The 23,680-nt window shown below is 37.8% G+C and overlaps 1 long non-coding RNA gene across 3 annotated transcripts; it reads right to left on the bottom strand.

Moving 5' to 3' along the window:
* Positions 1–2,642: 2,642 nt before the first annotated feature.
* LOC148185179 (uncharacterized) lies at positions 2,643–23,010 on the bottom strand. Of its 3 annotated transcripts, none has more exons than XR_015773066.1 (4): positions 22,833–23,010; positions 8,749–8,865; positions 6,195–6,246; positions 2,643–4,588 (listed from the first exon to the last, which is right to left on the bottom strand). It is a non-coding gene; the product is annotated as an uncharacterized LOC148185179 (long non-coding RNA). The 3 variants fall into 3 exon arrangements; XR_015773069.1 differs by having other exon boundaries at positions 8,749–8,885; XR_015773067.1 differs by lacking the exon at positions 22,833–23,010 and adding an exon at positions 9,588–9,666.
* Between the last annotated feature and the right edge of the window lie 670 nt (positions 23,011–23,680).

A 23,680-nucleotide genomic window follows, 5' to 3' on the forward strand; every position in this document is an offset into this window, starting at 1 on the left:
ATTTTAAAAGTCAGATTATGCTCTCAATAGTGCTTAAATAATACTGAGGGCAGAAACCTGTCTTTTGCTTTCAAAGCAAGAGAGCTAAAGAGGAGAAAAATAAAAGGCTAGGCTAGGCCTGTGCTGCACTAAATTTCTACTTAAGATCTTAAAATACTCCAAGTCACATTGAGGGATTGCTTCATGAAGTTTAGTATCTGCCAGACTGAGGGTGTAATTCTGATTTTCTCAATCTATGTGGGCCTTAAGTGAATTTTAATTGGCATTACTCACTGGGAAAGTGAGATGAGATTCTAAGGCTGAAAGTATGAAGGACTGAGTCAACCAAGTGAGTGAAACAGTGACTAACTAATTAAGTGAATGAGTGAGCACGGCATTGTTTGCTTTTGTGATCATTTCTATGCATGAGTGAATGGCAGGGCTATTACATGTGTGTGAATGAGTGGGGTCAGAGTTGCTGAACAATCCATACATTTGTGTGGTCTTCCCATCCTTGATTAGACTAATGAGCCAAGTGTTTGGAATATTAATGCATGTAGACTAGAGCTAAACTTGTTATTAGTTGGGAGACAAATTTAAAAAAATACGATCTATAGCCTGTCAAAGTCTGTTTTCAGTTTCATACGTGTAACTCTGGATTGGGTAATCAGCTGCACCCTGGCAGGTTGCTTCCAGCTCATCAGCGTCAGGGAGCTGAATGCTACACTATTGCTTCTTCCAGGATTATTGTTGTAAGTGACATTATCAAATCTGTTTGTAGTTTATTGCAAATCTAATTGTGTCGTATAAACTGAAGCATTATCTGACAATGAAATGATTTTCTGTCTTATTACACTTTCATAAAAGAACAGATTTGGCTATCCTTATGTCAACTATTTTGCTTCCAAAGTAGTTAACAAGGCTAGCAATAATTTTGGCACCCTAAAAGCTTATTCCTTCAAATAGCACAAACAGAAGTAGAATGAAACCTTGTTCTATTATGTCATATATAAATCACGTCCTTTGTCACTTTTCATTCAATAGCTGCATGCAATTAAGAGAACAGGAGTCAACAATTTGCTAAAATTCAATCAAATTATAGGTGTGATATGGGTATATAAAGAAATAGTCTAGAATTCTGAAAAACTCAGATTTTTTTCCCCCTATGGCTTTTTTTTCCTCCTGAAGACTTGTTTATCTTTCCATTTTTCTAAAGAAAAAAACAAATTTTAAAAAGAAGTAAATTCCAGTAGTAGAAAAGGTCAAAGAAAATATATCAAGCACTAGTCGTTACCAGTATTTAACAACTCTGATATCTTGACCTGAGCTGGAGAATGCTTTTAATTATTGTAAATTATTCTGAATTTGAAAGTCAAGTTTATGGGAAACATATGTATATTACATAATTAATCCTACAGTTTTTTCAGGCTCTTTTTTGCATGTTGGCTGATTGTTCCAGTACAAGATATTTCCTGATCCTAAGCCAATTTCTGCCCTCTCATCTGTAGACTACACTGCGCTACACTCTCTCAGAATGTTTCAGTAAATTGAGCAGCTGGCAGTATTTTTTCATATATCTTACGATCTGACAACACTTTGCATTTCTTTAAAAAGCACGAATCCTTTGCTTTTTGCATCCTCCAGGTTTGGATGGCAGTCCTCCAGAGAAGGACATGATTTGGCAAAAAAAGTGATTTAGCAAGATGCTGATGTTCTGCATATGCTGCCATCTTTTCCAAGTGTATTTGGTCTTGATTTGAATGCCTTAGACTATGTAGCTAGCTTGACAGAGAGTAACAGTTTTAGGATTCTTGTGGGTTTTCCTAGCCAAAAAAGCTATCTGACTTTACAAGCAAAATTGTCACTGATATGTGTTCAAGCCCAATGCCAAAGGTAAAAATTTGTGACTTGTACTCTGACGGAAGTCACATAAGTATGTCCTAGTTATCCAGGCAGTAGCTAGTAAAACTAGGGTACAATTTCATTCAGGTCTCATGACAAAAGTGATCAAACTCAGGAAAAAACGGAGGTTAAAATTATTGAAAAAGTTTTAAATGGCAAAACTGTTTTATAGAAAACAGTGAATTATCAGTCTGTGTTTTAAACTGATGGTTAAAATGTTTCAAAATTCTTCTTTAATCAAAACATGTATCCCTATCTAAGGCTACTGTTAGCAGCCACTTTATTAAGAACTGAAAATTGGCTGATGTTCTTCTGAGACTCTGAGTCTCCTTCTACCAATTCCAAACAGTGTTACTGAATAGAGAAGGCTGAACAACATTTCTATGAAATGTACTGTGTTTCAAAGAACCGGGTTTATAGGTTATTTCAGTCTAGTTCTTCAGTTTATGATTAACTGCTGGGAACTTGAGGTGTGAGGAGTAGATGGTCCAGGAAGCAGATGTGATTTACTCTTCCTTTGGTTTACTTTGTGGATTTTTGCAACTACATTTGCATGTGCTAATTCTCACATTTTCAAAATAAGGATGAGATTAATGAATGTTTATAAAGTGCTTTTCATACCAAGAGAAAAGGAGGCTTTAGATCTCAGAATATGATTGTTAGAGTGGAAAATTACTTGTGAAACATTGAAATTATTTTCAAAGTACATTCCATATTGGATGATTTGAACGCAATATCGAAATACAGTATTGGAAGATAAGTAGGAGTTAAATCATGCCATATTTATTTTGGGTGGCCAAATACATGGAGACAGAAACCTTGCCCACAGCTGGATCAACTTTTCAGATAAGAAAGGGCAATGTTACACCACAGAGCAAGCAAATGCTTATCTGCCTGTAATTCTTGCAGATCTTCAAAAGGTTGCATTCGGGCCATGGCTTGACATCTACCATGGATCATGAAGCTTAACTGAAGAGCATTTGCTTCATGAAATTATGTCACGTTTTAACCTCAGCCAGCAGCTAAATACCACACAGTCACTATCCCCTGCCTCTCTGGTGTGATGGGGAGGAGAACTGGAAAAACAATGAATCCCATGGGTTGATAACAATTAAAGAATTGAAATACAGCTGAGAATAATGGTGATGATGATGATGATAATAATAATAATATAGTTATAAAAAGGAGAGAGAGTGGGGAATAAAACCAAGAGAAACGAATGGTGCACAACATATTTGGTCACCAATTGATGCCCAGCACATCTCCCAGCGGTGATCAGTGGCTCCCAACGTTTGAATGCCCCACCACCTATTGTTGTGTTTCATCTTTAACAGTCCAGTGTACCAGTAGATTTTCCTGGAGGCTGGTGCATTATAGGGGATGTGATACAGCTAACTCCATGCCCTGTTCTTTAGGCCAGGTGTCTTTTAAGTTATTTCAGAAATGAGTCCCGTTATCTCACTTTTTTCTGGAGTATGATGTCACCATAAGTCCTGCTTCCCAAGGCCCACGACAGTGTTCTGGGTGGTGGCTTGGATCTGTGTCCAGCCATCCAGTGGCTGCTTCCACCATTGTAAGCACATGACCCCGGCCCTGGTGGGTTGGTGGGAGTGAGTTAGAGCCAACCTGCCAGGCCCTCCTGTGTTTATACTGCAGACACCATCCTCCACACAAGCTTGTCCTGCTTGATTGCAGCTCGTGTTTCACGTTCATGGAAAACCTTTGTGAGAGTGTCCATGGATAAGTTCCACACTTTGGTGATGAGCCCAGCTGTGGGTTACATCCTTCCTTTATGGCCCAAGGGGCCCAAGGTGGGCCCACTGAGCTAAAAATTATTCACACTTATGTTGCCAATCCAGATCCACCTGAGATACTTTAGTCTTAGCAGCCTGATCCATCTGCTGGTTATTTTGATTTTCTTCTGTGACCCAACTCTTGGACACTTGAGCATCTGCATGATGAATTTTCAAACCAAGGGTCTTCACCCAGGCATCAGTATCTTGCCACAGCAGTGTCAATGCCACAATGCCAGTGCTGTCAATTGTTCTGCTTCTATCACTGCAGCCATTCCCATAGGACATTTTGCCAATATCCATGAGTCAGTGTAGAGATAAAATGCTGGCCATTTCTCTCATTCAGCAATGTCTAAAGCCAGCTGGATAGCTTTCACATCTGCAAACCTTCTCCCTCAGCAGTTTCTGTGACTTGTCATAGGGAACTCCCTACAAGCGTTCTCCATCTCTGATGCTACCCTACGATATGACAGGACCCATCAGCAAACAGGACATTTTGCTTCTCTATTTCTGAAAATTTATTATGCAGTGGGGCCTCTTCAGCGCATGTTACTTCCTCCTCTGGTGACAAGCTATCAGATTGCACTCTGTTTCTTAAACTAGACTAATAGACAAAAATAAATCAAAATCTGAATGATTAATTCTGTATTTTATATTTGGCCTGATAATATTGCCTGCACAAAAGGAGAACCTCATGAATACTTTCGTGCATGAGGTCACTAAAGATTATGGACTACCATCTGGAAGTTCTGCACTTTTCCACCTTCTTAGCCCATACTTCATGTAGCCTATTCAGAATTCTCCTCGTGCTCCCTCAGAGCGTGGAAGTTGAATGCGTAGGCTTTGCACATCGCATACTCTCTCGCAGTCCCTCTTTCACAAAGTGCCTCTCACAGGTCAAGAAGTTCACATCACTGTGAAGATAGAGAGGATCAATAATAAAGAACTGCTGTCATTTGACAGCTGCTCGTTGACACATATTATGAGTATCCAAATTTATTTCACCAGCTTTTGCTGCCATTCTCTGTGTATAGACTCAAGGGACAAGAAAACTGCTACAGAAGCTGCATCATTAAAACCTATTTGTACAATGCTGCAGGAATGTCCAGTGCGAACAGCTTTAGATTCATGTTTTTTTGCGAGTTCTCAGAGCTGCAGCTCAATTATTTATACTATGTACAGTGTTTTCCTGAGAAACTGAATGAAGGCAGGTAAGGAGAAACTTTATTAATCCTGGGTTTCAAGCTGTATACAAAGGACACTGGCAGTTCAGAAGGCTTTTCTAAACTGCACAGCTGAGAAACACTTATCCCTGTGTGCCTTACCCAGCACACAGAGAATACCACATCAAAAGCACTAAATCAGCTTCATTAGACTGCATAAACAGAACACTTTGTGTTTTTATTTGCTTTCCTTCTTATTAAAAAAAAAATCAAACTTAGGAAATTGCAGGCAAAAATAAATAAATGAAGACCTACATTCATACGCACATACAGTTACCTAGTTAAAATGTAAGAACTCAGGAAATGCAAAAGTTAATATTCTTATGTCAGCAATGCTGCACTGAATGGAGTTTTCTCCTCTTGTTTTCCTTTTTACATTTATTCAAGAATGTGGCCCCTCTCAAACTGCAGAAACATCACAGTTTTTGAGAAAAGATAGTAACATCCAGATCAAACCAAGCAGACTGCCCACACTTGTTTGTCAAAACATGATTAAGCCTTTGCTTAATAATAATATAAAGCTCTAATAAAATTAATGGAATACATTAATTGCTATACTTCTGGTGTTTAATATATGCTGTAAAATAAACCAGATGTACATTGTGACCAAATTAATGTTGCTGTAAAAGCTTGATATTTGCATTTTGTGGTTGCTAACATCCTGTATTAGTGAATTAGAGAATAATTCTGTGCTGTCAGATTTGGGCTTCTTAGTTATCTTCTATTCATTAGCCCAAACTGACCGATATTCAGCAAGTTACTAACAAAGAGAAGAATTTCAGCACCTCTCTGCTGAAGGAGTTTCAAAATATATATCCTTCTAAGGACTGCTGAAATATCTTTATTAATTAGCATGTTCTTCATTTAAAAATGTTAGGTATTTGGCAATTTATTATCTGAGCAACACTTCAAACATAATAATGTATAAAAAATGTTTGAGACCTGAGTTAACTGGTTAACAATCTTTCTGAAGCATATTTTTAATATGATTGATCACCAATATTCTACAATGCTAAGTATACAACAATTTCAACTGGTTTAGTCCATTATTAGTATATTGTATATTTATAATAAGTTATTGGGGGCAGGGGTCCTCCTGGGGGGAGTGTGGTCCCTGGTTTGGTTTAAATTTTAAGGGAGGAAACCTCTGAACCATTGCTATTTACTATTTACTATTATCTTGAATTTGATAGTGGGTATTTAATTTGACTGAAAGGACCAACAGAAATAGCATGTACAAAAATTCCCCAATCATATTAGGATAAACACTGCTCTGCTGATCCCAAAACCTACTTACAGTCCTGTCTTCTAGTTGAAATCAAGTTTGCCAAGAATCACATAATTCTGATCTGTTTAGAAGAAAAAGTCATATGTTAGAGATGGATTTGCAGCCTAGCTTGCAAATAAGCCTACCTTGAAAATGTGAATGTTTCAAATTAGCAGCTAGTCCCAAGCTTCTTGTGTAAGTCTGCTGTGAGTGCTGAGAAAAGAAAAATGCAGCTTGCAGAAGCAAGTGGAGACCTTGAGTAGCTGTTGTTTGGCCATTCAGTATTCATTGCCCATAACCAATGGCTGTGAAAGTGTTTATGAGCCCTGACCATTTCCCATGGGATTAGAAATGTCAGAATTTGTAAAAGAGCACTTTATCTTCCATTTATGCATCATGCTATAGTTTCTAAAGTTTTAATTACTTGTATGTTTCAAAACATGATGTGTGTGTAAATGAGTCAGTTCCTTTTATAATGCATATAAGCTATGGAATACACCAATTTACCAACAACAATAATTTTTTTTCTGTTTTATTTCAGAAATCCAGTCTTTTTAATCTTATCTTCCCTGAGGAAGAACATCTAGAATTCACATGTATTGAAAGAAAAGAAAACTAAGGCCTATACTCTTGCTATCCACAGAGTAGTAGAAGGAGGGATCAGAAGAGGATTTAGTCCCAGTTATTGAGTAGCTGAAATTTAGATCATATAATCAGTAGAGGCTGCTTTGGTGGGTTGAAAAATGCTCAGACTTAGTCCCAGTATCATACAAAATCAATAATATATATATACAATATCAAATATGAGTGTAAAAGTGGATAGTTGGATGTAAATGAAAAATTTTAGAGGGCTCTGTTGTGACTTTATGAACCATCTGCCACATTAGACTTATGTAATATATGCAATATAGAGATAGAGTAGGCCTGCAGACAGGAGTCTGCAGTTTTGCACGATATTTTTCCGTTTTTCAGCTATATTAAAAAGCTGTTTGTCATGAGTAAAAACCGGGGAGGACAGAGAACATCTGCCCTGCAAAATTTAACTCAAGACAAATTGTGTTTAGTTGGCCTTATTTTTTTTCCCTCTCTATATGTAAAAAAAGCATAAACAAATTATTCTTTTCCCTGTGCTGCAATCTTTTGACAGGGGCTTCAGAAAGACTTGCAAACACTTAAGATTGTAATCTTATTTTCAGAAAAGCGGCAGTTGAACTGAGTATATTTTTTGGTGGAGCAGTGGTTCCCCAGCCATCACTTTGTCATCAGTTCACTGTGCTGTGATGTTTAGTGCCCTGCTCTGGCACTAAAACCTTCCACTGCAAAGTTCTTCATCCAAGGCTATCAACACACTTGAAACATTGGGAGAATTTATATTGGGTTGGTGCTTCAAATTGCGATGGCCATTGTGGTTTTCATCCAGCGCTGGTCTAAGTGTTAAATTCAAGTTTACACTGTCATAAAATCACAGTCTAGTTTTAAATTCATTTAATATTGCATGTGGCACTGAGATGTGATCCTACCTCATAAGCTGCTAGTGTCCTAATTTAGGGAATAATGTCTGTCAGATCTAAAATGGATTAGACCAAAATGTTAACACTAGGAATAACCAAAAATAATGCATGTTTCCTATCCTTAGGGTCAATAACATTTTTTGGAAGCATGCATATCTTGTAATAAAAGGCAGCTTATTTCTAATTACAGAACCAATTTTTTTAAAAAAAGAAAGCAATATATTTGTTAGTCAAAGATACCAAGACAAATTCTGGAAAGGACTGTGTACCTTCTTATTACTGGAAAACAGTAATAAATGCAGCAGTTTAGTTCAGCCTCTTACAAAATTTAATTTAATTATTGGTATCTGCCTTGCTTCAATTAAGCCATAGTGTTGTGTAAATTGAACAATCCTAATAATTTTCTGGATTGTTTCCAAATGCCTCAGTTTCTGAAGGAGACCAACCAGCTGAAATGTCAAAATTTGCAAAATGACAGATATGCTGTGCCCAATATAAAATATTTGTCTTCCTTGATATGTCACAGGAATTTTTATATTGTAAGAATATTATATTTCACTTCATCCAAGTGCTTTGTGGGTTTATTGGCTAAGTGGTTTGTGCTAACCCCTACACCTGTTTTATAAGTATTAATTAATTTAAAAATTTTGGATAGCAAGCAGTGATATCTTCCAAGTTATGAATAACAGCATTTTTAGTAGGATTTACCGTTTGACAAATTTTTTTTATATACTTAATCTCTTCAAGTGCTTTTTTCACTGCCATTTCCTGGCAGGCTTATTACACCTGTGCCAATCATACACACCCTGTTTTGTACAGGAGGAACAGCATTTATCATTAATAATAAAATTTACAAAACCAGTCTGGCCTGAAACTTTGAAAGCTATGACTTTGTCAGATTGTATGATGCTCTCATGAAGTATTTAATTCAACAGTTAAAAGAGGATGACAGATACAGTTTTAGAATTACTGATGCTTTTCACTCATTTTATTGAATTACTGTCCTTTTTAATCATTGGTTTCCAGTTACTTCTCCCCATTTTTATTTTCTGATATGTTTTACTTAAGCTTACCCAAGCATAGATAAATCCATTCTCTCCTGCCTGAGTATCCTCACAATCAGCTCTTGAGCACTGCAGGTCAGGCTTGGCAAGACCTTCAGGACCACAGTGATGTGATTATTCCATGGTCTGAAACAAGGAACCAACATCTATAACCTGTTACTATATATTGCATACACATTCAAAATATGCAATAAAACGTATCATAGACCAGAAAGGGTTGAAAATGTTTGTAGTACAGCTGGTCAACTTTGATATTTTAAAAAGTGTATAAACTTTGTAAAGATTATTTGTGGTATAAAGCACATATTTGCTGTGCAGCAGATTTAAAGCAGATGTAGCCTGTCAGATTTTGTTGGAAAATAAAATAGATATTTGCTTTCTAAGTTACAGGATCAAGGTTGTTTGCCTCCATCCCTTTTCTTGGAGAAGCCAGCCAGTTCCTTGCTCCCATGCCCAGACTTTGGGCTCCAGAGAGCTGCTGAGATCCCTGCTGGTCCCAAACTGATCAGGAGAGCACAGGACAGTTGCATATTTGTAGGGGATCAGGGAACAATAGCAAAACTTGGGTCTTAGCGTTAGAGAGAAGTTATTTTTTAGCAGAAGCCATGCTTTTGTGTACCTGTATATATCAGTGGAGAATAATAAACAGAAAAGGACACTTAGTATAGGCCCCATTTTTATAGTTAGCAGATAAACTAGCAATCCGGTTTCTAGATTAGTATGAATGCAAATAAATTCTAAATAAAGTCTGTCTTCAACTGATGGAATAAAACTCTACTTAGCAGTAAATTAATTCATTTAATAAGCCATAAGACTCTATTCTGAGGTAAATGTGAGGTAACACCTACCTTGGTGAGCCCATGGATAGCTGAGACATCACTTCAACTGCAAGGTTTGCAAGGAAAGCCACCCGAGGTAAGTTTTGTCTACTACAAATGCACATTTATGAATTAATTATGTAGCTGGGGATTTCCAGGGTTTTGGTTTGTTTCAGCATTTTTATGTGGCTCTGGTGTTCCTCAAATACATTGAAGTGTTAAATATTATGCAAAGCTTCCCCTGAAATGGAGCTGCCCTGGTGCAACCAAAAAGGGGTAAAGATAAAAGACAGAAGTAAGCAGCAGGAGGGAAGGGAGGGATTTCTCTGCACCCCTGTCAGGAAGTCAGTGTGGAAAAGAAGAAGGAAATACAAATATCTGACTGTAAATCAGTGAAAACCCAAGAACAGGGGGTATGCACAAAACGGGGAGGGGAAGGCATTGATATGTTATGTAGCCTGTAAATAAGCAAAAGGAGAAAGAGTTATGGAGTCAGCTAGGGTTTAAATATCAATTACAGGACGTAGAGTTTGTGGTAGCCACTGTTAGACCTGATGAGCTAGAAAATACCTTGAAGGCTTCTGTCCTAAATATAGCATCTTAGTAGCACTTCAGTCTTGGGGGATTACTTTGCGGGCTATAGCACTGCTTGATATTTTTCTCATTGCTTTTGGTCTCATTTTCTCTAGCTGATAATGTATCTGTGCTGATGGGCTTTAGGGAAACCACCAGCTTATCTACCAAGCATAAAGAAAATAAGTTCCAGCAAAATAAGTTTGCTATTACCTCCTGTTCAAATTCACTCATAGAAATGTAAAGCCTACGTATCCTTTTCATCTCTCACTGGTGCTCTCTTTCATCGCTGACACAACAAAGGAGACCGATGCAAGTCAAGAGGTTTTGGGTTTATTCTTCACTTTCCCAGATGTATTTGGCTTTTGGAGCAATTCATGGTTTTAACACCTATTTCTTTATTATTTTACCAGAGAATACCAATGAGATGCAGACTTTTATAAAACACCTCATAAACCTGGGCTGGCAGAACATCAGAAATATAATTAGCTTAAAATTTAGCTGAACTATTAGCTAAAAAATTATTTTAATTTTCCAGCATGATTTCTTAGTAACAAATATTTCCTACAAAAATAGTAGTAGTAGTAATAGCAGTAGTAGTAGTAGAAGTAGTAGTAATAGCAATGATGATGAAAATTCACAGCTCACTGCACTGAATTTTTTTTCCTACTGTTATTTTTATCTTTTTTTAATGAAAGTAAAATTTAGATATATGTCAGAATGTAAATGCTCAGACTGGCTTCATATAAATTTTCGTTACTGGTTTATGCAGGAAAATTAAGCAAAATAATATAATCCATTCCTTTTATACTAAGTAGAATTTTTAGCATACGCAGTGAGTTACTGCAAGTTATGCAGTGGTAATAATGACAAGGGAATAAATTAATAATAGTGTTATTTTCTGGTTTGAGTTCTGTTAGTGCAGGCAAAAACACAGTGTTAAAAAATTGATTGGGAAGCAGTTTCCACCTAAAAAAAAAGAGAATAGTTTCCAAAAAAAGCAGTTAAAACGTTTGTATTTGCAACTAAAATACTAGTTTAAGAATGCTGTATTTACATATAGATATTTAGGTAATAGGAAGGATTTCAAGCATTTGCTTTCAACGTATCGGAAAAAAATGTTATTTTACTAGGTGAATTATCTCACCTCTGCCTGAATTTTGCGTGCTTGTGCTGCAGTCAGAACTATACCCTTGACCACTTGTTAGCACTTACAGAGCTGATGTAAAGCCAGCCGGGTTTTCCTGAGACTCCCGCCTCCCGGATGAAATTACCATTGGAGCTGCGGTCCCTTCCCGCCCGGGGCGCTCGGGGGGCAGGGGGAGCCGGGCCGTGGGGCGGCACTGCCGGGCGCTGCTGCCGGCACGGCTGAGCTCCGAGCAGGGCTGCCAAAAAACAGGCCATCCAGCATCCCGGCGTGGAGGGAATCCCAGCCGGATTCTCTTCCGACCGAGAGAAAGCCCCAGCCCTTGTCTTGATGAGGAAAATCTGGCTGTGGGTTCGGGGAAACCGAGAGCCGAGAGAATCCATGTTTATCACAGTGTGCTGCGTGGGAGAACGCAGCCGTGCGAAATACAACCCCCTTCATACTCAAAACTGTAGATTTTTCTACTGTTCTTGCAATTCATATCTACTTATACATTCAAATGCTAATTATAAATGTCCACTGAGACTACTCACTTAACATCTTGATTTATATTCAGGCTTAACCGTCACTTCTAATTAATATTCTGTTTAAGCCTGTATAAATAATACATGCCATGATTTAAAGTAAAATAGTTAAAACAGTAATAAAATAAGCAGGTAAAATTTCCATATGATGCTTACCTTCTACATCCACAGCACAAACTCTTGTAAGCCAATGCATTTTGTGTTTTTTATTATCTTTCCCTGCTTTCTGCAGAGAAGGAATAAATAATTTGAAATACAAGAAGAATATATACTCTAGGATCCTATTTATTTTTTATTTGACATTTGTTGTTTCATTGTTTGGGGGTTTTTATTGTCCTTTTGTTATTTTGGTGTATTTAAGAGAATATATTCTCCCTCCTTGAGTCGCTGTTTCTTGTAATTATCCTTTCTAATATCTCTGCATTCATCTGCAAAGGAAATTGAGCACTGCCTTATTTTTTACACACTGAATGACCCAGAGAACCTACTCTGCATTATGGCTTATCACTGGCAGATCATTTCTGCTTTACCGTACTCAAAAGAAAGCTTAAATGAAGATTTTTTTTTAATTTAAAAATAAATAAATTAATAAATATAAATAAATAAAAAGGGAGCATTTAGACTATGAATTTGTCTCAGATACCTCTTTGAGTATAATTGGTTTGGGGTTTTGAGAAAATGTCGTGTAATAGCTCGCATAAAAATAAAAAATAGGCCATAAAAGGACACTAAAGTTAAGTGACAGGCATAACTGGAAATTAAAATCCCCAAAATATGGGAAGAGCATTTTCTCTTAGCACAGATGTACCGCAGCATTCTGCCCAGCAGCAGCAGATCATACTCTATATGCCTCACTGGCTAGGAAAAATGGGAAGATTAAATTTTATGTTAGGGACGTATGCAAGATAGTTGAGGTTATGTGAGTAATCTTCGTATCTTCTCTGTGTTTGTTTGATACACATGGCATAGTAACATCCTTCTTGTAAAGGCTAAAGAGCTGCTGTTCTACTTACTGTGAAGCCTGTAGATGATTTTACATAAATGCTTCAATATTCATTCTGAATACAGCTCCGAACAAGACAGGGTTGTACATAATTTCAATTAATTTATTTCACAGCCAGTAGAATTACTTTACACCCATCACAATAGTGGCAGAAATTAGAGCTTTGCTTCTCTCTAAGTGTGAATAACATTACGGTGAAATTTTTAAGCAAATAACCTCCAAAGAATAAAAGATGTTATACGAAGTAATTAGATGGAATGCCAACAGGCTGGCCTCCAGGTTAGTCATGAAATAATTACTTTCATTTTCATTGACTGGTTTGTTCCAGAAATTGCTTTTCTGATGAGTTGCAACCAATATGTAGATATATGAATAGTAGGAGTCATTTTAAGAACAATTTTTTTTTTTTTTTTAATTGTGGAAAGGAAAATGTCCACACTCTTGAGCTGAACTGTCAGTGAATTGAGCTGATGCCAGCCAGACAGAAAAGACACATGGTTTTCTGTGTTGGAGTTTCTGGGACTGGGCTCTGCTTGGTTCCCTTCTTAAAGGCATTGAATTCTGCAGGACTATTCCAGATCAGCTTCTCCTCATCATAATATTTTTGCTTAAACTTCATTGTAAGTATCACACCTACTAGCTTGGAGACACACAATGAAAATGGGCTCCATACTCATAAACTTTACCTGCAGAACAGTTTCTGTTAGCATATCTTAGTCACCACTGTGTTGCAGGAGATAAGCGTTATCATCTAATGATTTTAATTAGTTCATCTATTTTGCACTGGAGTTGGCTGACTGAGGCAAAAAATTCTGGATGTCATTTTAAAAAGAAAAATAAACTAATTATTTATTTACTGTTCATTTGTTTGCTATTCATTTATTTTCTTGACCACTGATAAAAGAGAAAGATGAATCACTTTTCCTTAAAAAAGAAAAAAATTTCTCAAGAAAGACAGTAACCAAAACTGGTTTCAGTTCCAGGTATTAAGGCACTTTACTCAAACACTGGTAACTGATGGCATTCCCGAGAGAAGAAAGTCAAAGCAAACCCTGCAGCTGGGCCACAGGAACGCTGAAGAGAGGCAGGGACAGAAAATTAACTCCTCATGGGTGCTTTTTAATGAGAGCTGCGATTAACAGTGAATCTCATCTGCCTATTTTTTTTTTTTAAGCTCATTTCTTAGCCTCTTGGTTAAAATCAAGGGCAGATTCATTGGGGAGACACAAGGGAGCTTCAGCACTCTGCATTAGGTGCTGGCTGGGCTTTGCCAGCTCACAACAGTTTCCATCCTTAGCACAGATAAAATCATGGGGCCAAAGATGTCAGAAAACTGCAGTATATACAGTTAACCCATTTCCTTCCTAACTTCTGATTTCAAGGCCTTGCTGGTGCTTTTTTTGGAGACAGATTGGTGATGGTTGTATTTCTGGGACTGGCCACAGGTACCCCTCTGTGGGGAATTTTGGCCACTGCTGTACTGAAGGCAAATGCCTCCACGTGCAATGAGATCATAGTGGTGCTGTGAGATTTGCCAGGGTGTAAATCATGGGCAGTTAAAAAGGCAGCTACAGAGTGGCTGAAATCCGAGCACACATATGCCTATAAGTCACGATTCCCGACAACTCATGTCCAAGCCACCTTGCAGCTCATCACCTCTGGCGATGCTGGCTCTCTCCTCTCCACAGCCAGGTCATGAGGGTGGCCACAACCCCCTTGTCACAGGTCACAGCTCAACACTTAAAAGCAGAGCATCACTGATCTCAGGTTCGATACATATTTCAGCAGCAGCTGAAAATCAGATGCAGCACCATTCAGCTAGTTCTTCTAAATCTGTCTGTATTAAAGCTGGGCCTTGCACTGCTCCAGTGCAAGCTGCGAGGTAGAGCCCAGACTTAAGGATCTGACAGAATACAGAATGAGAAGGAACAGTATGGAAACTGGGAGTGGGAATGCCTTCAGACACCTCCCTGCTGAAGGTCTTCTGAGTGGCATCAAAAGGAGAATTTCTTTTTCTCCCTTCATTTTTAGTCAAATATTTCTAAAAATTATGTCATAATCTCCCCAACACATGGCAATAATACTTAATGTTTCTCTGTAAGACTTGCCCTATTTTGCTGAAAATTATTACACTTTTTTGCAGGAAATATGTGATGAAATTCTGTAAATTACACCATTGAAGAGAGCTGTACTGGTCTTTTTCAAATAGGCATGAATCCATGAAGTGTACTGCTTTTTAAAAGCCATAAAAATTGAATTTATCTGCTTCACTCTTTTAATTGCTGGTCCAGGTGATCTAAAAATATACTAAAATGAAGTCAAGATGACATTCTTTTTCCGAGTAGGTGTGTCTTAATATCAGCGGCTCTTTCTTTTCAGGTTATTTATTTATAACGACAACTCAGTGATGTTCTTTTGAACTTGTAAAGACATTCAGCTTTGGATCTTCCCGTCTGATGCTCGATTTAAAACGCTTGCTGACAAAGAGACAAGAGCGAGCTGAAATGCAGAGCAGTAAAATGGAGACATTTAGCAGCTCTAGGGCCAGGCAGTCGGTGTGAGGAAGGGTGAAGTCTGTGTGCTCAGAGTAACCCTGACATAAGCCGAGGGCAGTGTTTCCTTTGTACATTGCTGCCATCTGCTGCATTTCGTCAGCAGGCTCGTGGAGCCGGGCTTTTTCCTTCATCACACGCGGAAGAGCTCCGAAAGGAGAAGGAGCCCCACAGAATCCGTCTCTCCGCAGCAGTTTCCGAGCAGCCTGTATCCTTTTTACTTCGGTAACTAAACCTCTCTCTCGATACTCGCCCAACCCGAACGATGTTTCCTCAGCACAGACAGGAGAGTTTACAGCTCAGTCATTTGCTTATATTTCCCATCATGCAAATTTGTTGCAAGCCAAGAATTAATTCTGCTCTGTGAACTGCCAAAGAAATGCGGGGAGGGGACGGGGACGTGGTTTAGCGGTGCTCAGGACACAAAGTATGTACTGTTCTCTAATCATCTTCTTTGCTTATAGCAAGTTACATAGATCATCCTACCTGTAGAAGAATAGTGATTTGAGAGACTTATATAAATTTCAGTACAGCAAAGTGCCTGGCTGGTCCGATGGTAGTGGGTACCCAGAAATTATCACTGTTAGTTAAACTAACCTTTCTATATTCCACCCCACTACTAACCTTGACTGGTCTTTTCTAAGCCATTTGTTTTAAGCCTTCTAGACCCCAGCTCTTCCCAGCAGGCAGGCAGCTGCTGCTCACAGATTTATCAGTCTGTAGTTATATTGAGATTGTAGCTTTTTAGGTAAATTCGGTGCTGCCAGGGTGGATTCTCACTACCTAATGTGATATTTACAGAATGCAAAATTTCATTATGTGGTAATACATTTGCCCCTGCAACAAAAATAAATAATAGTTCTACGTATGGAGTAAGCAGCCCCAAATTTCGAAGTTTCTATGTCTTTTCAGCAGAAGTAAGTACTCCATCATTGTAGGTACTTGGGCCATAATAGCCAATAAAGGAGACTACCTAAAAGTAGAGATGATAAATCCAGCTTTGTGACCAAAGTAGAATCAGGAGTATGATACTTATCTGACATTTATGTGGGTCATTTTCTTGCACAGAAGATAATTTTTTTTATACAACAGAAAAAAGCTGAGTATTGGGGGGAAAAAAAATATTTTACTGATTAGAGATACCTGCTTCTGTAGGAACTGGCCTCTAGATTATTTGCCTGGGTTATGAATTATCATACTAGATAAATGTTCTCTGCAGATTTCCAAGAAAAGCTTTGCTTGTTTCTCAATATTTTTGTTTTCTCAGACACATTTTGATTTTTTCCAGTGAATTTTAGCTGAAAAATTCCTCAAATTATAAGAATGTAAGAATTCCTGACATTGTTCTCCAGAAGCTGGGGAGATTCAGGGACCACAATGTAAAATTAATGAAAACTTTCAATTGTCTGTAGAATGAGCTGAGTAAATTTATTTAATTAATGTGGTTGTCCTCACAGCAGTTGAGTGTCAGATATCATTTGCAAGGTAGCGGGGGGAAAGGAAATATGAAGACATAAAGGAAAATTATTTGTGGTTAGTAGTCTAAAACATATCTGATATCTCAAAGTTTTGGGGGCTTTTTTTTTTCCCTCTTGCAGCAGTGTGCAAGACAGCAGAAATCACAATCCTGAAACTCAGAAAGAACTTCAGTTTCTCATTCTATTTAATGTAACTGATTTGGAAAGAAATAATATTTACAATACAAAAGGAAAGAAAGTCTGGAAGGAAAACCTTTGGAATAAGAATCTCTGGCTAAACTTGGATAACAGTCTACGTTACTATAAAAGTAAACTGAATCCAAATGAGGCCTCCTTAGGTAACACTCCTCCTGAGTGTTGTAGCAACATAAACATTACTTTTGCTTGAATATATGCAGTGATGTGTGTGTTTGTGCTTGCCCAATGCCATTCAGTGCCTTAATAAAGTACATTCTCGAGGATCACATAACTTTATCTTTCTCAAGGACCTTCAACAAATGTTAAATTTCCTCATTAGCCTTGACTGACTCCTTAGAATAAAAACTTTTTAAATGAAGCTGTTATTTTAAGGGTAATATGCTGATTATTATTTTTCCCCTGATACAAAAACACATTAGTATCTTTCAAGAACTTGAATCCTTCCTTGCTAGTGTACTGAAGTCTGTCAAAATAAACCGCTTTCATATTCCATAGTGCATTCTTGGAGCATAGAAAGTAGCTGTTATTTAGGTTTCTGCAATACCAAATGTCTTATTTTTGATGTCAACAACTTAAACTGCAAGGTGAGATAAGAGGAAAGGAGAAATAACAGTTATTTTTGTTTTGTTTACATTACAGCCACTCAGGAAATCATTGGGACACACTTTTGCAGAGGCATTTAAGTGTACAAAATTTAGGAGGGACTCCACATCTGCCTCCTATGGACTGAATTATCCTAATTTTCTTGTGTTTCTAAGCCTTGGCCTTTCCTAACACTATGGTTCTGAGGAGGGATGCTGTGAAAACAGCAGGAGGAGGACTGTTTTCCACTTGAAGCACAAATATGCAACATGCCAAAGCCTTCACAGGAAAACATCTGTAACAGAGTCTAGACAAGCAGCACAGAGGAAACATTATTAGGCCTTGATTCAGGATTAAGCTCATGCACAGTATTTTCAAAACTGAAAGGAATAGCTGCATGCTTACAGTACTGCCAATATTTAAATATTTTGCTGACTTCAGCTGACACTGCTGCTAAATGAGATTTGATTAAGCAATGTTTTGCCATAAACCATTGAATGGTTTGCATACGGTCATAAACTGCCTGTACAGTAAAATGTGGCAACTTTAATAAGAACATGTACTGCAAAAAACAGTAAACAAACAAACAAACAATAAATAATGCAAAGAGGCATATTTTTTTTTACTTGAGATCCAGCTGAGTGCCAAGTCCTGATAGTGAAAATTATTTGAAACATTAAGTTAAAACCATTATATACTAAGCACTTCTCAAGGACAGCCCTAAACCTTTATTAGTTGGACCAGAGATATTTTGAAACATGATTTTATTAGCATCCCTGCCAATCATTTATATTTTTGTATTCAAATTCCTATTCTCACCACAACAGAGTCTTATTCCCTGATCAGGCCCACCCAAAACAATTCAGCTGAGATGTTCCAAACGGAAAATGTAATTGATTTACCAGTTTATACAGGGCATAACATCACTACTGCATTAAGATTTCAGCATCTGTCAGTTCCTGAATAAGATGACATGACACCTTAAATTAGGAAATTGCAACATCAATTTAGCTTTGGAAGAACAAGCTGGATCAGAAAGATGAAGTACGGAGACTATCAAGAGACTTCTTGGTAGGCAGTTTAAACAGCAATAAAAATTTCTGAGTGGCCTTGGCCAAGGCTGTCAGAAAAAAATAGAGCAAAATCATTTTCCTATTTGAAATTGATAGAAATCAATTTTCAAGTGACATTTCCTAAAGTTTTCCAGGAAGAACCAAATAAAATTAGGTTTAATCCTTGAGAAGATCATTTTCAAGTAGCTAATAATTATGAACATCACAAGCTTTTAAATATTTTGTTTGTGATCTGTTGCCTATAGAGGTAGAAAAACTTGTTGCTCCATTTAACATCCTTAATAAATTGCAACATTTAGTTTACTCATCTTACTAAATTATGCTGTACCTTCAAAACAGAAAGAGAGAAATTAGAAAATACTTTTTCCCCATGTCAGAAAAAGCTTGAAAAGTAGTATTCAAATTTCTAATTACATAAATGCCAATTAATATGCTTTTCCCTTAGGTGAAACAGCAAAAACTCCCTGCCCCCATAACTCATCATGTCCCTGTCTGACCATTCCTTCAATGTCTGCAATATCCTCCCATTTACTACTGCATTTATAGACACATTATAGTCACAAAAGCAGAACAGCAGAGCAGTTGTTCTGCTGCTACATATGGCTTCTGATGATTCTGTGCTGTTATGGTCTTACTAAAACTGCTGGCAAGGAGGAAGCAGTATATGCTAGCAAAAATTAAGTTATCCAGTGAATCTCTTTGTCTTCAGTGGACACTTGCAAGTCTGCAGTGAATTAAAGAGCTTATGTTACAGAGAACACAAAGAAGTAATTTCAAAGGAAATGAGTGCCATACTGTAATATTTAGTTGATTTCGACCAGGAAGCTCAGCCATCAATGAGAAATTTGTACCACTGAACACTCCTTTTACTACTACTTCTTGGCTACACTTGTGATGCTTTTTTAAAACTTTATGAACCCAGGGACATTCAGGAAAGAACAAACAAACAAAAACCCCAGCCAAAAAACCAAACCATGTTTCTCCTAGAAATTATAAGGTACAAGAGAAAAGAGATGGTTTTGGGACCTTATCTCCATCCAGTGCAACCCTATTGGCAGATTAGTTCACTTGGAAAAATCCAGAATATATCCCTCAGCGTGGTCACTTGACTCCTTTATTTTCTTTAGACAGATTAGAGCTGTATGGAAATCAAGGAAGTTTTACATCTCAGTGCTTTGAATGGGTAACCTGATTAACAAAATTCTTTTCTGAGATACTAGCTGTACTACTGTTTGCTAAAATAAGCAATATTCATCAAGCATTCCTTCTCAAGCATCTACTTTTATTGAGGAAAATGCTTTGACTAATATAAGTTACCTTTCCCTTCCTACAGGAAGGAGACACCTCTCATTCTTTATATTGGCAGGTGTGAAGACAATGTGAAAGTGCTCATAGAATTGTGTGTCTTCTTGCACTCCTCAAACCCTCCTAGGAATGTTGCTTACAGTGTGTGTTGAAATGTCAAATTAAGTAATTTTAGTGAATGCCTATACCCATGTCACTAACATTAGATTTTTAACTGTAGCACGCTGTACTTGAAGCACATTGTAGAATCTTTGCCACCTTCTTTTCAGTCTGTAAAAATGAATTAAAAGTGACTTTACAGAAGTACTCCTAAAGGTTCTTGTAGCAGCATTAACCCTGACTTAATGTCAAGTATTTTGACTGTGTGTTAAGTCTCTAGAGACACAGCTAAACACAGAGAGAGTGGGTGACAAGACAGAAAAAAGTCAGAATTCAACAGGGCTAGTCAGAAGAGCAGCTGTTCTCAGCAAGGAAATTAACACAAGCCACCTAAAGAAATCCTCCTGAGCTCTTATCAAAAAACCCCTGCCACGGTGGGTCTCCACTCCAGATGGGCTCTTCTGGAACACATAGCTAAGCTCCAGCCTGTATTTTCAAATGTACATTCAAAGAGGTGCTATAGAAGATGACACATACCCCAGAATTTAGCCCTGAAGCCTAGCTGATATTGCTGGCTATCTAATTAGTGTGATAAAATAATACCAAATTTGAGACCTGGGGGATGTGGCTGGAAGGAGGACAAAGGTGAAGCCCTCCAAACAACCCTGTGGGTTGATTTAAGGTTACCATTTTCAGCCCTGGTTTACAAATATTAGGGTTTTTTTCCATGGTAAGGGATTATTAGATTCAAAGATTTAATCCCTTGTGAATCTCTGCAATAGGTAAAAGATGTGTCTGTGAAGGTAAGTAGGGCCCTGTTGTAAAACAATAGACATGGAAAAAGGGGTATGAAAACTCAAGGAAAATACATGGTCCCTCTTAAGAGGGAAAAGAGATAACTTCCAATGATGTTCACTGGCTGGACCCACTGTAACAATGGCACACAAGCACTGAAAGACAGCTGAGACTGGCCCAATTTTGCAACTTTTTTAAGAAAATAAATTCCATGAAAAACCTACAGAGATTTTGGAGTAGTAGCAATTGAAATGGATTTCAACTGTGATAAAGTCCAAAAACTTTTTGACAGATTAGGAACTTGTTTGAAGAAGCCTGGATACAATATTACTGATGTAAAACATGTGCAAACAGGCTGAGTTGCATAAACAAATCCCTAACCAAACATATCTGCAGCATTACCAAAGTATTTGACAAAAACGAGAGGTAGCAAATAATCTCGGGAATTGTTCCAAATTGTGTGTGCAACCCTTGCATTGCATTTTAACTAATTTTCTACACTGACATTTTCTTTCTTTTTTTTTTTTTTTTGCCTCCCTTTATGCTCGGTAGGTTTGTGCAGCCAAAAAAAACCAAAAAAACCCCAAAAAAAACAAAAAAGAAAATTAAAAAAACACAGAAAAGCAACCAAAAAAAACCCCCAAACAAACAAAAAACAAAAAACTATTTAAAAAAAAACCAGCACTTTTGATTTTCTGATAAATCAGGAAAAGTAATGGTGTCTTCAGTTTAAGGAGGAAGGCCAAAGACAAGAGATTTAGCTGTTGTTGCTGGCTGGAAACTTCATTCCCATGAAAGAGACACTGCTTTGGTGCCCATGACTAGTTTTATTTTAAGCTTTCCCAGACCCAGGTTGGACCTGCTGAGTCTTAAGCACAACAGAATGTTATACCTTCAAAAAGAACAAATTGGATGAAGTTTTGATTCTTTACTTCCTGGTTTGGTTTCAGAACATAAATATTCTGGCACTCAATAGTGGTATTGGAATAAAATCGCAGCACTGCTCTGAAGAAATTCATCCATAAATCACGGTCCCATCAGGATACCAGTATACTACAAAAAACAAAACAAAACAAAACAAAAAAACCGCACCAACCTAAAACTTCTTTTCTGGTTCAAAACTAACACTATAAATACAGAGGCAGAATAGCCCAAATTTTGAAATTCAGACATTATTTCAAATTTCTGAAAATAACTCCATTTTCTATTCTCCTTTTGGAGCAAGGAATGACTGTGTTTTTGCTTTTTATAGCCCAAAGAAGCCTGATGGATCACAGACATCAAGCTGAATTGAGTCTCCGGAATATTTGAAGCCAGTCTCTCTGAAATCACTAGAAATTATGTTTACTCTCTTTAGGATTATTAAACCTACTCATGAGAAGAGATGGTGAGATACTGTTCACACAGCAATTTGAAGACAATCTAAAATCAGGTTCCTGAAGATTTTCCAGGGCAATTCCTTCTTTCCTCACCTCTGTTGTGCTGAAAATGTAACATTTGAACTGCTATTTGCCTCTGTATCACTTTCCAAGCCTAGAGAGAGGGTGGGACTGCAGGTGGGAAATCCTGAGCCAAAGGCGTGACCTCAGGACCTTAGAGGCTGCAGAGCTGCTCCAAAGGTCTCCTTTGTGGGGTGAGCAGAAAGAGGACAGTGAGAAGAACTGCAGCACAATGAAACAGCAGTGAGTGAAATGCTGATTTTGGAAGGTGGAAGAACTTCTGTCCCAGTGCTGTGGTTTAACCCCAGGTGCCAACAAAGTACCACACAGCTGCTTGCTCACTCCCCGCCCTTCCACCCCTCCCCTGGCATGGGGAGAACGGGAAAAATAAAACACATAGGTTGAGGTAAGAACCACTTAATAATTTAAATAAAGTTAATGATAAGGAAAAGAAGAGAGACAGAGTTAAAAAAGCCCAAGAGGTCATGCACATTATTGCTCACTCACCACTGATTGATGCCCAGCCCATCCCTCAGCAGTGGTCAGTGGCTTCCTGTCAACTCCCCCCAGTTTATGTACTGAGCATGACATTCTATGCTATGGAATAGCATATGGCTATTACTGGCCAGTGCTCTGGCCAGTACAGGCCAGCTGTCCTGTCCATGCTCCCTCCCAGTCTTGTGCACCTGCTCCCTGGCAGAGCCTGGGAAACTGAAAAGTCCTTGACTTAGGGTAAGCACTGGACAGCCTCAATGAGAACATCAGTGTGCTATCAGTGTTATTCTTACACTAAATCCAAAACATTGCATTGTACCAGCTGCTAGGAAGAAAACCAACCCTATCCCAGTCAAAACCTTTACACTCAGTGCTGCAGTGCATTGCCCTTGCAGTTGTGCTCTTTTGCACTTTAAACTGCTTGGCTGAGCTGCTCTGCACTAGCCAGGACCCTCCACATATCACATGGGGTTTTTGGTTTCCAAAACAGAGACAGCTTTCTTCCAGGGTGTGAGGTTTGCTGCAGAAGAAGTTGCTGATGGGCAGGAGGAAGGGTCTTCTTCGGGTGATTTTGTTTGCAAGGAGAGCATTTCACTGAAACTCTACCTTTTGGGTTTGCTTTTTCACTGCTGCCCTTTGACTCTAATATTGCCAGAAAAGAAAAAAACAAACTAGCAAACCAAACCAACCAACCAACCGAAACAAAAAACCCACCACAACCTTTTGTTTTTTTTGTGTTTATTCTTCCCCTAATAGAATAAATAAATAAAATAATACTAAATATAATAATAATAAAATAAATAAAATAAAATAAAAATAAAAATAAATAAAAACATAAAAAATTAAAATAAAATAAATAA

The sequence above is a fragment of the Pseudopodoces humilis genome, chromosome 1, assembly GCF_049639895.1.
Source record: "Pseudopodoces humilis isolate 2021_Gansu_Grassland_sample_001 chromosome 1, ASM4963989v1, whole genome shotgun sequence".
NCBI classification, from domain to species: domain Eukaryota; kingdom Metazoa; phylum Chordata; class Aves; order Passeriformes; family Paridae; genus Pseudopodoces; species Pseudopodoces humilis.